A 13,721-nucleotide genomic window follows, 5' to 3' on the forward strand; every position below is an offset into this window, starting at 1 on the left:
AAGCCTAAGCTAAGGCCAAGTATACCTAATTAATAATATGTGTCCATGTCTTTATTTGAGAGTTTCTTAGTGGCCCAAAGAAAATTCCAACTACACCAATCAATGTAAATAGTCACACATTAAGGCTCTCTCCCCAAATGATTCTATGTTTTATTAAATCAATAATTATAGCTAACCATAAGGATACTAATCATGAGTAAATAGAATATACAACAGACTAGATGCATGTAAACAATCAAAATTATACACTAAATACTACATCTCCACAAAAAGTACTTGGGGAGACATTAATTCTTAAATATAAAAATATGCAGTAACAAAAATAATGCAAGCCATAAATCATATGGGAATTAATAAGACTTCTTATGACAGGGAAAATACAAATACCAGGAGAACCTAAGCCAAACAAAGCCATGTGGTATTTATGGCAGGGATGGAGTCACTACTATCAATATGCACTGGAAACTATCTCCAATTAGATAATAAGGTAGAGTAATTCGAAAACAACACAGGTCAATATGAGCTCACAAAGCACAATTAAGAAAATATAAATAAACAACAAAAAAAGTTAAACATAAGAAAAATAAAGCTCATTAGTAACTATATTAGTGGAAATTAGACTGATGATCTAATGGAATTCCATTTCCCTCTCATCGGAGGAGCAAGGCATTCACTTACTGACTGCTTGTTTGTTGTAGTAAGTATTGGCACTAACTTAGCAGAGTCTAGGAATTGGTGTACTCAAACATTCCTACCTGACATAGGTAATAACATCTCAGGGCAATTTGGATATATATTGAGAGATAAGCGATTTAGATATAATTAGACCAAAAGACTTTATGGAAGAAATTATTCTAAAAGTTATTGTCATTGTATAAAACGTTTAGCCACTGACCATCATACATTATAAGACATTGGAAAAACATATGCAGAAATGAATGCAAGAATATGAAAAGAACAAATTTCTCTTCATCCAAAAATTAAATAATTATTATTGGAATATGTATATGATAATGAAAAGGTGTTCATAAACTATGAATTGAATAAAGCACATTATGGATGAAAAATCCTATGTCTTATAAAATATCATATATATTGATATTTAATATTATGCATATAATGTATTAAAATTTTGGAGTATATATAAAATAATATGGTTGTTAGCACTCTTGGCTTGGATAAATACAGATAAATACAGAATCTTTGAATTTCATCTTATTCCAAATTAAAGAAGAAAGTGCTATTTGGGGAGAAAAGTAACAAAAGTCTAAGGCAAAATAATGTCATAGACTACTTACTTTTTAAAGATAAGCAGTCCTATTTGTTAAGCTTGGATATGCTCTGATCCAAAGTCTGGTGGAATAAGACTAGAAGGTAAGACCCACAATGAGTGAGCTGAGATTATGGTGCCAGGGCCAGGAATGAATGCAAAAAAATACCACAGAAAGAAAATCAACTTCAATGAGTTTTGCCTTTGATCTGCTCAATTGAGGGGTATTGGGGATGAGGGGTGGCAACTTTAAGAGTTGCCTAGTCTACTACGTAGTCTACTTTAGTAGACTATAGTAGTATTAGATTACTGCAGGAGAGTATCAAGAGACTATCTCTCATGAAACCCTCCTTTTCCCAGGGTACTCCCTGTCTAACTCTGTAAAACTGAAGCCAAATGTTCTTTCCTTAAAGATGCACATAAGTTAGGCCATACAACATTAGCTTCCTCTGTATTCTAACATAATCCAACTGTCATCCGGTGCTTGCTGTGCATTCTGCCTGGAGGCCTGCCTTAAAATACTAGTTTATTGTTATTATGATGGGACACCTCACAAAGCCTTGAGGCAGGAGGAAGTGCTTGGACCTGCCTCTACTAAATGTACCAGGCTCTGCTGACTCCCTATGGGAGGCCTTACCTTCTTGTACTTCTTGTAGGAAGGAATGAGGGGTGCATTGAGGGAGGGGGAGGCTGGAGAGGAGGGAAAGGGGAAGAGGAGGATTTTTGATTGGTATGTAAAATGAATAAAAAAATTTTCTTAATAAAAAAAATTGGCCCTCAAACAGAATCCCTTGGTGGCACCTCTAGATCATCTTGTGGGACTTTAAGAGGAACTAGATCCTCAGTCTTTTGGTGGTCTTGGTTTTGATATCTTAAATCTCTTCAACATCATGTCTCACCTTATGTCAATTTGGAGGCATGTGGTGTGTCAATAATTTGCAATGTCTGTGTAAGCAATGAGCCAGATACATCTTAAGATACACTATTTGGGAAGATTACAGAGCCTTTGGGAGATGGAGCTTTATCGAAGGAAGTCCCTTACTGGAAGAGGGCTTTAAGGTTTTATAGCTTAACTCTACCTGCTGTTTGCTCTCTGCTTCAGTGTGCAGGTGCACTGGGATTAGCCAGCTTCTTTCTCCTACTACTGTGCCTGTTGCCATGTCTGCCCCAACATGATGGACTCTATCCCCCCAAACTGTAAGCCAAAATAAATCCTTTTTCCCTTAAAATAAAAATGGTGTGTGCTTCATCTATAATATGCAATATACACACAAATTCACATAATGTGTTTTTATTCAAAACCAGATATTAATCATTTGAAGCAATATCAAATTTAATGATGATAATGATGAAAACATCCAACTGACACTACTCTGAGTTCCTAATATATGGTGTACTTAATTTGATGCACACATAAAATGTGTAACAATCAACCAGCTAGCATTTCAAAATAAATAACTTTGTAAGTATAGATTAGTATATAGTAATTGTACACATATGTGAAGACACTGTGATGTTTCAGTACCCATTTTCACTGTGTTCTAAATGAATAAGGGTTATATTTCCATCTCCTTATCATTATTTTATATTTGGAAGCCTTGTTCCTCTATAGTTTTCCATTAAATATTGAATATGTTGTGGTGAATCATAGCTCCTCCACTAAGCTACACAAAACATGATTGAATTCCTTCTGCTTGGGTCCTCATTATCAAACAGTCTCTTTCCTTTTCCTCCCACATCCTCCAAGTTTTAGTAATCACTATTCTATATTCAGATAGACTTTGTAACATCCATGTATAGCATAGGATAATATATACTTCATCTTTCTGTCTGTAATTTAACATAGTATCTTCTAGTTCCATCCATTTCTATGCAAATTATTGGACGCCATTCTTTTCTACATATGAATAATATTCTATTCAGTCTATACTACATTCTCTTCACTCATTCAGCCATGAATGGACCTGGATGCAGTATCCCAGCTCTGTGAATAGTGAATTGTGAAAAATGTGACAACCAACATTGAAACAGAGGTATCATTTTTTATTATCCAGATTCCATTTCCTCTGACTAAAGACTCAGATACAGGCTAGCTGGATCATGTAGTAGTTCTATTTTTGGTTTTTAAAGGAACTTCTGCAATGGTCTCATAATTGCCACACTAATCCATATTCTCAACAATAATGTGCAAAGTTTCCCTGTTCTCTGTGTCTCTGTCTGCATCCATTATTGTTTGTCCTTTTGGTAACAGATATTCTAACTGAGATGTGGTCATATCTCTTTGTGGTTTTAATTTGTATTTTGACACTACAGAAGACTAATAAAACTGAACATTTTATTTTCATAAATGTATTGGACTTCTGAGTATCCTCTTTTGAGGAATGTCCATTTGTGGCTGGATTATCTGGCTTTTATTGCTGTTATTTAGTTGTTTATATATTCTAAGTATGAATTATTTGTCAAGTAAATAATTTGAGCAAAAGTCTCCCATCTTGTAAACCATCCTTTCATTTTTTTTACTGTTTTTTTCTACCATGTACAATCACTTACTTTACTTTGGTTATTTATGGTTTTGGCATCTTATAAAACAAAATCAAACAAACAAAAGCATTTTCTATACTGATGACTTGAACTGTTTACCAGATGATTTCATTTAATAATTTCCTAATTTCTGGTCTTACATGATGTCTTTCATCTACTTTGAGTAACTTGTGTAGGGTGTAAGTATGATTTTTATACATCAATAACAAATACAGAGAAAAAAATCATGGAAGTGATCTCATTCGCAACCACTAAAAAATAATCTAGGAATAAATTTACCAAGAAAGTAAGAGACCTCTACCATGAAAATCACAAAGCACTAATAACAGAAATTCACGAGGACTCAAAGAAATAGAAAGGCCTCCCATGATCACAGACTAGAAACATTAAAACTGTTAAAATGTCTGTGTTGCCTGAAAGATTTATAGACATGATGAAATTCCAAAAGAAATCTTTCTTTCTTTCTTTCTTTCTTTCTTTCTTTCTTTCTTTCTTTCTTTCTTTCTTTCTTTCTTTCTTTCTTTCTTTCCAAATACCAAAGATGGCCTCCCCTCTCCCTTGACCACCCTGCCTTGGGACAAAACCTAGACAGTGCAGGTAGCCAACTGTGGAGCACATTGCTGCCAGGAGCCAAGGTGGGGCCATGACACCAATGTCAGGACTAGGATGTACTGACATGAAGGTGTTAGCTGTGATTTATATTAAATGAAAATTTTTGAGGTCACAGAAGTAAGTGTTTAATTTTCTATGATTATGGATCTTTTTGTATCTGCTTATGAAACTGAGGCAACAACAAAGTATACAACTGTCCGCCCAACACAAGGGTAGATTTTGATTTCAACTTTGGTGGGGAAGCTTTCTCTGTAGAGAAGCCACAGTCTTTTACCTGTTCCTATTGTGGCTACATCTCCTCAAGAACATGTTACTTCTGAACATACAGAAACATCAACAGAAGTAATTTGTTCAATATGTGCTGTATTACCTGGAGAAATCCTAATCATGTCAAAGATGACTTTGCAGTTCATCTGACCATTGAACACTGAGATCATAGCGATTTAGATGAATCTAGTGTATTTGAGATGTTCTTAAAATGTTTTACCCTGATTGGGAATTAGAAGGACCTCATGATCATAGGTGAAGCAGTTTACAAGCAGTTCTATTGGTGGATCTCTTCTTTTCAGAGTTCATACTCTAAGCAATAGAGAAGCCATGGGTACTATAGCTGTTATCTCAGTTATGAGGAGTGAGATGTTCTTCAGTGGGAAAGCTTAACTGCTTGGGCTCTTCCACTTCTCAGTTGCAACAATTGCAGATGCAGATGCAACTCTAGCAGCACCATGCACAGGCAGCACAGCAACAACTAGAGATAGCTCACAACACAAGGGCACACTAACACCATGACAGTCACACAGACCACAGCTACAGCCAGCACATAAAACAGCCAGCAGGATTCCCAGATCTCTCAGTTCCTTTTAACAAGGTTAAATGATCCCCAGAGGTCTGAAGCAGAGCACCAGCCCATGGAAAGTGAGATTGCAGAACACAGCCTGTTCATCTAGGAGCACCTTATGTCCACGTTAGTGAATTAAAAGAGCTCGTCCTCAGATGAGGATGAACAGAGGGAGATGGCACATTTGAGTAAAATGAGCTGTATAGTTATACACCTTTAGATAGTACTTTAGAAAACCTAAATTTAAAAAAGATTAATAAAGAAAAAGAGCCTCCACACCTCCTCTTTGATGACTTCCCCAGTCATAGACAATGTCCTTTGTGCTGTGCTGTATTTGCCAATTAAAGGGAACAACAGCTATCCTGGGTTTGTTTGGTGATTGCAATTTCAAGTCTGTCACTCTTGTTACAGTGTGTGTGTGTGTGTGTGTGTGTGTGTGTGTGTGTGTGTGTGTGTGTAAATCATTTCTACTTATCTAATTTTACTTCTAGCAGGTAAATGTAGGTAGGATGGAAAGGTGATATCTGCTTCCTGCACCTTGACATGCAAAAGGCTCCCTAATATTCCACATTCAAACTGAAGAGGAAAATTGAAATCTCAAATAAAGCTGCTTTGTGTATGCATAGATAAAAACTGCTTGGATGTTTTACCTAACTACTGCATAAGGTTCTTTGCAGCATCCATGAGTTTCAGTGACCTTGTTATTCAAAAATTAAGTACAAGAAATAAAACTTTTTTATTTAAAGAATTTAAATAATAGAATTTAAAAAATAAAATTAAAAAATAAAAAACAAAGCCCAAAGTTTCTCCAACATAATTCAATGAATCCAGGGCAGAGTAGCTTTTGAATAGTGTCTGCCTGCCTATTCACCCATATACATGTACCTCCGATGCACAAAGTCAGCTCTGCACTGGACCCTGAGGATCTTAGCCAGTGTGGTGTTCTGTGTGACTGTCCTGTCATTCTTTAACCATCTTGCCCATGAAGAGCACAGCCTGTCACAAACTTGGTAATAGAAGACATACCAGTAAAGGCAGAATCTGCTGCAGGGCACCTTTGTGCCCTTAAAACAAATCCTTTTGGGTATAGGTTAATTTTCTTTATTCACTGTTCATCAAAGCTAACACGAAATATGTTGTCTTGTTTTTTAAAATCTCACATTTTCACTAATAAAAAGGAAAATACCAAAGAGTTCTTCATAAAGCTAGAAGAAAACAATCCTATAGTTTATATGAAAGCAAAAAGTGATCTAAAATAGCCAAAGCAGTCTCAGGATAAAAGAACAAATCTAGAGCCATCATTATTCATATTAAAGCATGACAGTAAATATATCAGCATGATACTGGAATAAGAGAGCCAACATATGGACCAATGGAACAGGACTAGAAATAAATCTACACTTTCATAGCAAATGCACTCTGGACAAAAATGCTATAAACATGCTAACAAGGAAGGACAATGTCTCCAATAAATGTTGCTGGGGCAACAGCATATCCAGACTCACAAGACTAACCTTGACCCCTGTATCTTACCCTATACCCAAATCCACATTTCTCCTTATCCCTGTGGTACATTATATTTCCTAGAAAGTGTTCTTCATTTGAAGGCTTTGGCTAAGTTCTTTCCAGACAATTCCTCACCTGATCCCAACAATGATTCAACAGATTCCTGTTTGATAAAAAAAAAAAAAAACTATTTTTTGCAATTACTGCCCCCTCAAAGCAACAATTGGAATAGGATGGCTTTGTAATATAACTGAACCAAAGCAAAGTTTATATGATGTGCTTATATATATGTTTATATGTGTGTTTCAGTAATAACACAAAAACAGTTAGTGCAGTGAAATAAGTCAAAGGGCAGTGGTACTAAATAAGTATCACATAAGTAAGTACTAGATGCATCCCAAACTTCTTTGACAGGTGAAATATAATCACTAAATTCACTACTCATGATTCGTGACATGCCAGTGCATAAAAAGAAATCCAGAGTTATGGACACAGTCAATGAAACTAAATGCAGCAGGTAAAAACACCAAAGAAAATTAATAACACACTATTAGTAAGACCAAAGGATACAAATCTCCCGGCAGTTCATGCCTGGCTACAGTGCCTTCCTATGCATTTTAAATAATTTCCTAATGAAATCAAAGAGAGGGGCTACACACTCCTCTTACAAGGACTGTGGTGATTAAGATGGGACACCTTTATGTAGCATCATTCACTTCTAATGCATAGCCTGGGGAAAACCATTTACAAGTAGAAAAATCCAGAAAACAGGATTAATGGGGGTGGCATCTTGTACATCTTTTGCATGTAATCCAAAAAAGATTAGAGAGTGCTTGACATGAGGATCCTGAAATGCTGTCACAGATTACATTAGTGTTTCATCTGCCTTTATGATAGAAGGAAAACCCAACTGAATAACACCAACACCAAAACTGAAGTGAGCAGAAGAGAGGGAAGGGCCACAGTCCTTCAAATCAAACACTGGAAAACTGTACACCTTGACCTAACTATCAAGAACCATTCTAAATACAGCAAATGTAAAGTCAGATGGCAAAAGTCACAGATATTCCAGTGCAAAGCTCTCTTTCATCATCAACCTATAGTTTTCCTTTGAACTCAGCATCTATCACTTGGCAACTTTTCTCTAAAACACATTCAAAAAAGAAGAAAGTAAACATGCCCCTATTTCCTGAAACATTAGTTGTGGAAACGCATTATCCTCCCCAAAGCTGATAAGAACTAGTTTATGCAATGCCCAATGCTCTCAGATACAGCTTGAAGGGGGCTGTGGGAAAAGATGTTTCCTAATAATGTGTGAAGCTATTTCTGTGAAATCCTAGACAAACTGCACATGGCAGATGGTAAGCTTGTGCACAGGGAGCAAGAACACTTACCACCTCAAGCAGGTGATCATTTCAGTTGTTCTTGTCCTTTCCCCCTCTCAAATAGTTGTGCATGGTTGTCATAATTAAAGGGCCTTACCCAAAATCTACTCTCAAAATAATTCATACAAATGGTTCTCTCATTCTGAAGTGCACAGACGTATTTTCTTTCCTCCTGTCATCCATCATTCCACTAACTATCCATCTAACCATTCAGCTTATTCATAAGACACAGGGAAACAGCCCTTGCAGCAGCTGCTTTGTTCTGAAGACACAGGAGTGGCTATAGAGAAAATCCAGATAAAACATGCTCACTGATAGCGATAAACAAAGGAGGTTTATTATGCACCCTGAGATGTGTAAACTGTTTATGGAGATCAAGGGAAGGAGATATGAATTTCAAATGAGGGTCTTGAAGTAGGAAACTCTTAATGTAAAGTGGATCTGAATTGGTTCTTGAATAAGTTAAATGATTTAAGTGTACTTAATAATTTAATTTCGATCTAACCTGGCAAAAATTAGACAACATATTATCAAGCTTCTCCATTAACCCGGATATGTTTACAATCTGTGGCTGGTTATTTATATTTTTAGCCATTATATTATCTAATTAGGAAAGCAGTATAAACTAAAAATATAAGTTTTAGGATGGGCCAGAATTGTACCAAAGTTTTAGATTCCTCCAGGAAATATCAGCATGGGCCAGCATCCACATTCTTAATAGTACTACATTTCAAATTCTATCATTCATTAAATGAAGATGTTCATAGTCTCCACTTTGAGACTTTTTATGAAAATTGAATTTGAAAATGTATCAGAACATGAAATACCATAAGGAGACATCACTCAGCAGAAAGACAACACATTTCACCAGTCACTCAAGCAAGTCAGGAGATGCCCAAAAATGAGGTGCCTAAATACAAACACAAACCAAGGTCTGTGGTTGGCATGATCTGCTCCTGGACCAAAGTATTTGCTCATAGTCATTTTTTTTCTGTACCTGACACCTAAATGGCACATTCACTTTTGTGGAAGTACCTTGATTTACTAACTTTCTCCAATGGCCTATGTTGCTCTTATAGGGTGACTGTTAATTCTTTGTGGTGTTACTTAGAGCCCAACTATGCCAATACTTATATTCCATCCAGCCTAGAATTTAAAGTTGGATGAAGCTCTACCTCTAATGTGTCAAAACTCATATCCAGTTGTTTATATGACACATAGACCTTTAAAAAGTCACTTCCTTTATACTTCTTATTATTAGGATTTTTGCTTTTGACCAAATTTCAATCTATATGGTCAGTCTATATGGCCACAGAGTTGAAACAATGAAAATGTTGGAAATGTTAGATGTCCACTTAGTATTTACAGAGGGGAAAAGAAATAACCATTTCTCTAAGGGACAAACTAGAATAAATTAGACTTCTACTGTCCATGGCTGTTAGGACTGGAAGCAAGAGGACACTTGACATGTGGTGAATTTGAATTCAGATAAACTCTAAATCTAAACTAAAGCTAGAATGAGCACTGAAAACTCAGAAAATATAAAGTATTCTAATCACACTTTTCCACTGATTACATGTTGAAGTGATATTTTAATACAAATTTATACATATTTAATATATGTAATATGATAGATAAACTGCTGAAATAAACTTGTTCATGTAATTTACATATGGCTCCTGGTCTACCAATGGGTGGAATTGCTCACCTTGCTGGACAGACAAGAACTCCCTGTCCTGGACAAGAGAAATATGCATTTCCTAGAATCATTAAGCTCCCCTGATTTGTGACTCACCAAAGTTCAGAGACATTGTGAAGATTATCATGAGACTTTCCTGTGTCATCAGAGAGAGTGAAGCTGGGTCAGTGGGCAGACTCCCAAGAGCTCCCAGGAATCACTGGATAACTCCAGGTTCCCTAAGAGTTGATCCCAGCAAGAGGTTGTCTTGTCATTTTCTCCTGACCATTGGTGGTGATCAATGAACACTCTTATGTTCAATAATGCCAAGTAGGGCATATTGCAGAGGCGTTAGAAAAGAAAGAACAACCCCACAGCTGTACACAGAATATAATGGAATATTATTTGATGTTTTGGTTTTATTGTGGAAATATATAGCAAAGATGTATGTAGAGGTGGGTTGCCTACCATAAAGAATATTTAAAATATGTTCTAATTGCTCCACACTTACATTAAGCATCTGCACATCCAAGAAGAAAGTCAGCACTTTTGCCAACTTGTAGAGCCTGGTCTCTCCAAGGCAGGAGCAGCCATAAGTAGAGATGTTTAATATTTAACACTAAATATCAAGCACATTTAGCAGACAATAGGCCCTTGGAAGGGGAGGATAGAAAAGCAAATAGTCCCAGGTCTGATTGATATTTAATACTTGAAAAGACCTTTTTATGAAGGAATTGGACAACATATATCCCAGTGTTGCCACAAAAAGCCATAAATTTTATTAGCTAATTTTCAAAGGGAATAGTCCATTAATGAGGATGAGACCATTTTAATAAAATATAAATTACCCCAATGTAAGACAATTGCCCACAAGACCTTCAATAAAAACAAAACTGGGGCCTTCACAGGATATAAAAATAATGAATCATAATAATAATCAGCTGTGGGTATTTGTGCTCATAGTTTACTTTTATACTTAGTTTGAATCATAATATAACCTACAAATTGCTTAAGGGAGACATCATTTCCCTCATTCTGTGCATGAGAGGGTAAAGCCAGAATTTATACCTAATAAATAACCAAAGGAAGAGTCCAATTCAAGTCTCTAGAGAGCAATCTGCATGCTTTAGAACAATCTCTGCATTCACACTTAGGGTTCCCTATTTGCAGTAATTTTATTATTAAAGTTTCTAACAGAACACCCGAGCATGTTATGTGGGAATGGAAATGTGAAATGAGAATATAAAGTTGTATGAAAATGAGTGTAAAAACAATTTAAAATATAATTTTAAATATCTAAAGATGTTTTCATTAGAAAAGTAATATATGTCAATTATGAAAATATAAACAAGAATAATTAAATTCCTTATATTTCATGAATCAGAAAGAATCTAACAATTTGTTAATAGCTACTGAAATGCACACACAATATATTTTAATATATGTAGTAGCTAGTGTGTCACATTAGAAGCCATCCTAGATAGTCTACCTACCACTGGCCACAGAAGCTGCGGATGTATGCTATTCACTTAAGGGAACCATCATATCTCACAGACTTTGAACTTCCTTTCCTAAAAGTGACAATATGGCTTAAACATCTTTTAAAGGATATATCCATTGAAATTGGAGGAACTGTGGTATCTGTCTTAGAAAAGCAGAGACTGATGGTCACAGCGGCCTTGGTGCCTTTGCTGACCATCTCCACTTAAGATGCTGGGAAGAAGTTACTTCGTGAGACTAGGTAAGAAAGAGTAAGAAAAGCCTCACCTCCGCCTTAAGATCATAAACACTAGGACTATAATAGCATTTGGCTCTGCATGAGAACACTGGTCAATGGCACTCCTCAGCTCATTATTCCAAAGATGGGGAGGGGGGAAGAATTGCAGCTTCCACTGCTTTTTATTTGAAGCTCCATCACAGCCTCTGCTAAATTAACCTTTCTTAAGGAAGCCCTTGGTTACTCCATCAATGTACCTTGAATAAATCCAACCATAAAACTGATTAAAGATGGTGCCGTCTTCTGCATTGCTTCCCACATATTATCTGACCTTCCTCCCTGCAGCCCTTCTGGTAGAAAGTGCAATCATTTCCACTTTAAAGATTTGGAAATTAAGCCTCGGAGACATTAATTAGCTTGCATAAGTTTACACACCAGATTTATCTGACTCAGTTGCCAGGCTCTTAGTACCACATTCAACTGCCTTTAGAATATTGACCAGGGGAGGACAGACACAATACATCAAGTTAAATGAACACAGCTACCCAAAAGGGGCCCCTGAAGGTCTGGTACCGTCCAACCTTCTATCTTATCATGCAAAGTCCCCATGGCTTCAGGTACATGGTTCTTAAAGATGCAGGGGATCTTCGGTTCTCTCTCCACAGAATGCCCTCATCCTGCCATCTGGTTTACTTGTAAATGGCCTTCCCCATTTGTAGTCTAACAAAAGGGCTCCACCTCAGCATGACAGCATTGAGGCCTTTTGTCAAAAAGCATATCCCTGGTCATCAACTGCTGAATATTCTCTTTATTTAACTCCATCATAGCATGAATGAATGAAGCAGGTTTTACAGCAATCAGTACAAATTTCTGGAAAGCATGACCTCAAAATATTAATAATCAATCTGTTTCTTAATAAACATAATTTTGGACTTTTTTATTTCTGCTTGCCTTCACTTTATAATCTTTGGTAATTAACATTTACTCTTACTATAGTACAGAGTACATTTCTTAAGCACAATGGCAATCCTAAAATAGGTAGTTATGATTCTTTTTAAAAAGAAAAGGATTTTTACTTAGGAAGATGTTGTTCCTGTGTTTTTGTTTAGGTTCTTTCTGTATTCAGTGTCCAAAGTAATTCAGATTAACTGTGCTGCATCACCCTTTATAGAATTGGAGGATTTGTTTTATTTCAGTTTTTTTTTTTTTGGTGAACAGGAAAGTTGGGAGGTGGAAAGCATGGTTTCAGGCAGAAGTGTCCTTAGAAGAAACTGTCTTCCTGATAGTCTCATTGAAGAAGCAAGTTATGTGTCACAATAGAAAGGCCCGTGCAGACTATCACTTCAATCAAAAAACAGTAAAGGTGGGTGGGCTAGCACTTCCTCAGGTCCTGCCACAAGAGGCTACAGAGGGTGTCATTTTCTGTGTAGCAGAAAGCATCTCTTGGCCAAGAGCTGGTCAAAAATGACTGCTCTCTTGGGACTGGTGGTGCCTGAAGAGAGGGAGTCAGGGACAGGGGTGATTGCTGGTGACTTGACGTGATTTCTGCTATGGCAAGCTTTACTCTATACTAGTGCTTTAGCTAAAAATGTCACATGCTGTTTGCTCAAAAGTAAATGAATTCTCCTGTTGGCTAATTGACATGATTAGCAATGATTTGGCCAAATGCCAAAAAGCCTCCTAATGCTTCTCTGATAAAAACATAGTAGTAAGACTCAAAGCTGAAGCATTTGGCATGAACCAAATTGATAGGGCAGAAGTGACTATCATAATATTGGTAACTAAATAAAAGCATTTTTTTTCTGGAAATAATATCTGCTGACACAAATCTTGATACATTCCAAGGATAAACTCCACTACCTGACATGGTTTTATTTCAAGGGGAAGTTTTAGGAACACGTACTAAGTTTAAAAAGCTTGTCACAGTAATTCTTCTCAGCAGTTCCCTTGTGCAGGGAAGAAGCATCTGTGGTATTCATGACCAGCCAGATCTACAGCTCCAGGCTCCCAAACAGCTGTGATGGGGTTGCTATTTCCATGTGAGAGAACAAGAACAAGATTCTTAGCACTAAGTCATGTTTTAAAGCCATCCAAAGCTGAGTGTCCTGTGTTTTCACTAGGTTGCCTCTTATGTCTGTCTCTTAATAGTGACTTGGTTTCCTGAGGTATATCTT

At 36.6% G+C, this 13,721-nt stretch overlaps 1 protein-coding gene and 1 pseudogene across 10 annotated transcripts in view; one reads left to right on the plus strand and one right to left on the minus strand.

The window, feature by feature from the left end:
- The window catches only part of Nrg3 (neuregulin 3), a 1,054,015-nt gene that overhangs the window by 1,006,859 nt on the left and 33,435 nt on the right, over positions 1 to 13,721 (minus strand). The window lies entirely within an intron of this gene.
- Positions 4,478 to 5,606, plus strand: LOC121832038 (E3 ubiquitin-protein ligase KCMF1 pseudogene; annotated as a pseudogene).

Source organism: Peromyscus maniculatus, chromosome 9 (genome assembly GCF_049852395.1).
Source record: "Peromyscus maniculatus bairdii isolate BWxNUB_F1_BW_parent chromosome 9, HU_Pman_BW_mat_3.1, whole genome shotgun sequence".
Lineage (NCBI taxonomy): Eukaryota > Metazoa > Chordata > Mammalia > Rodentia > Cricetidae > Peromyscus > Peromyscus maniculatus.